At 38.1% G+C, this 3,093-nt stretch overlaps 1 pseudogene; it reads right to left on the reverse strand.

Annotated features, from left to right (window-relative positions):
• Positions 1-1,489: 1,489 nt before the first annotated feature.
• On the reverse strand, positions 1,490-1,887 carry LOC126071742 (40S ribosomal protein S12-like; annotated as a pseudogene).
• Between the last annotated feature and the right edge of the window lie 1,206 nt (positions 1,888-3,093).

Consider the following 3,093-nt stretch of genomic DNA (forward strand, 5'->3'; position numbering starts at 1 on the left):
TCTCTTTCTCTCCTCTCACTTTAGCTATATTGATATTGTTGCCTCTGTACCCTTGGGTGGGGCAAACAGCTAAGTGCTCAGTTACTAACTGAAAGATTGCTGGTTTGAACCCACCCAAAGACACCTCAGAAGAAAGGCCTGGCAATCTGCTTATGAAAGGTCACAGCCTTGAAAACTTTATGGAGCAGTTCTACTCTGCAACATATGGGGTTGCCATGACTTGGAATAGGCTCCATGGCAGCTGGTTTGGTTATTTTTATTTGTTTTGAGGGTATTCTTCGAGGCTGACTGTATTTTCAGCCCTCAGTTCTGCTCAGCAATCATGCCCCATCTCTCTAGTCTACTTTCTCTCACTCTCCTGAGCAATTATTTCATTCCTTTTCTTCTCTCTCCAAATTCTTAACATTTCCTGCTCCATCCTGACTCTCACCTAATGACAGTACTTCCTATAAAAAAAAAAAAATTTTTTTTTTTTTTTTTATACTACTGGAAAAATAGAGGCATTTTGCAGAGAACTTCCCCAAGCTCCCATTTCACCTATCCACCTATGTGCATCTGTACACATGTACTCAGTGTCCCTTACATTTCTGTGGATAAAATGTCCATGCTCCTATCTAATGCTGATCCCCCTCTTTGTGCATAAGGTTCCAGCTCTTCTTACCAACCTAAGACAGCACTCCAGCATTTCTTTCTTCTCTCTTTACTGGTCATTCCCAGTAGCACAGAGATGGGATTTTTTTTTTCCCCCTCTCTCACCTTAAAATATAAAATCAAAACAAACAAAGAGACCCCTATCTCGATCCCACTTCCTCTTTGGCTATTGCTTTATTTCACCAACTTCCTTTAGAGTAAGACTACTTGAAATAGTTGTTTAGACTTGCAGTCTCTAATGTCTATTGTCCCTTTCATTCTTGAACCCACTTTAATCATGCTTTTACTCTCATCAGTTCACCAAAACTGCTCTCGTCAAAGCCACCAGTGACCACCATGTTGCTAACTCCAATAGTCATTTCTCTGCCCTCATCTTTCTTTACTTATTAGTACAATTTGACATAGTTGGTCACTCCCTTCTCCTTGAAACACTTACTTGACTTGACTTTCAGCACATCACACTCATTGGGTTTTCCTCCTTCACTGCCACTCTTAATCATCTTTCGGCTGGTTTCTTCTCATCCTTCCAACATCTTAACTTTGGGTTAAGGCTCAGTTCTTAATGCCTCTCTAACAAGACTTACCACCTCAGTGATCTCACCTAGTCTCATGGATTTAAACACCAGCTAGACTCTTATAGTCAGCATATAGTCTTTTATTTTTTAAATCTAGCCTTTTTTTTTTCTTTTTTGCCCTGTTGTCGGATTAACTAAGCATTTCTTAAATTAATTTCATTCCCCTCCTAATTAGCTTGTTAGTTATTCATTCTTTTGCTACTGTTTTAGTGGTTACCCTATACCACGTGTTTTTTTTTTAAGAGCCAAGTTTTTTATTTTGTTCATTTCTTGTGTTTGAGATATTCTTCAGTGACATCCTTGGCCTGAGATTCTTTGCCCCAGTCCGTAACAACCACACTATTGCAACCAACCACTTTTCAGGGTTTTCCCTCTCTGTTAGTTTTGTGGAGGCCTACCCACTTCCCTAGTTTCTTGCTGTATCAACCTTCATCAGGTCGATTTGGTGTTCAGCACAATGGGCCTTTATTAACTTGACATACACAGGCTCATCACAGTTGGATGCAAGCACACAAAGATAGGCTTGAAGCTTGCCTAAGGCTTTGGCAGCTTTGCAGATTCCACATGCAAGGCCATCATGGATGAGGGTGGTCTTCAGCACCTCTTGTAAAGCAGTATTATCATCCATTACACTTCCAGCAGTAATGTCTTCCTCGGCCATGGTGGCAGGTTATGGGTGGAGCCGAATCTTGATCTCACCCAGGCCTCAGGCTCTGCACAACTCAGTGGCAACAGGTAAAGAGCTACATCATGCATTTTTGACCTATTAGCCTAATATTAATTATTATTTTTACAACCTTCTGGACAATGTATAGACCTTATGCCACTTGAACTCCATTTATTCACCTCTTTCATTTTGTGCTACAGTTGACTTGGATTTTAGTTCAATGTATTTTTTAATCTCATAAAAATTATTTTTTTATACAACCAGTGTTCATTTAGATGTACCCATATATTTATTCTTTCCATTGCTCCCCATTCCTTCCAGAATCTCTGGGCTCTTATCTAGGATAATTTTTTCTCTAGTCAAATAACCTCTTTAGTGTGGTTATGCTGGTAATAAATTCTTCAATTTTTGTTTGAGAATATCTTTATTTCACATTTATTTTCAAAGAACATTTTTGTTGATTATAGAATTTTAGATTGTGATTATTTTCTATTTGAAGTTTCTGTATATTTGCTTATTGTTGAGAAAATTGTTATACCGCTTTTAAGATTTTCTCTTTGTCATTGATTTTCAGCAGTTGTACTATGCCTAAGTGGCTGGGTGTGCTTTTCATTGTATTTATTCTGCTTGTGGTTTGTAAAGCTTCTTGAATCTATGATTTGATGTCTTTCATTAGTTTGCAAAAATTCTCAGCCACTGTCTCTTCAAATATTACTTCTGCTTGCCTCTTTCTCCTTCTCTTCCTGGGACTCTGATCACATGTATGTTAGGCCCTTTGTCATGCCCATATGTCTCTTAGGAGCTTTTCTGTACACACACATATATGAATATTTTTGAACCCACTCTAATCATGCTTTTACTCTCATCGGTTCACCAAAACTGCTAATTGTCAAGACCACCAGTGACCACCATATTGCTAAATCCAATAGTCTTTTCTCAGTTCTCATCATATACCAACTTACATTGGATAATTTTAATACTTTTGATAATTTTGACAGTTCATAGAGATGTTGACGAGCTTTTATTTTCTCTTCATAACACTTTTTTAAAGGATGTTTGAATCTCTCTCTGCTATAATTCCTTGCTAATTTAGCTGAAAGGAACCAGAGCTCCTCTTCTTTCTTCTACTGGAAGTAAGAAGGAGAAGGAAGTTAGTCATAGCACAACCTCAGCTCTTTATTTTTGAGAGTGAGGAGACTA

This window comes from Elephas maximus, chromosome 3, assembly GCF_024166365.1.
Source record: "Elephas maximus indicus isolate mEleMax1 chromosome 3, mEleMax1 primary haplotype, whole genome shotgun sequence".
Taxonomy (NCBI): Eukaryota; Metazoa; Chordata; class Mammalia; order Proboscidea; family Elephantidae; genus Elephas; species Elephas maximus.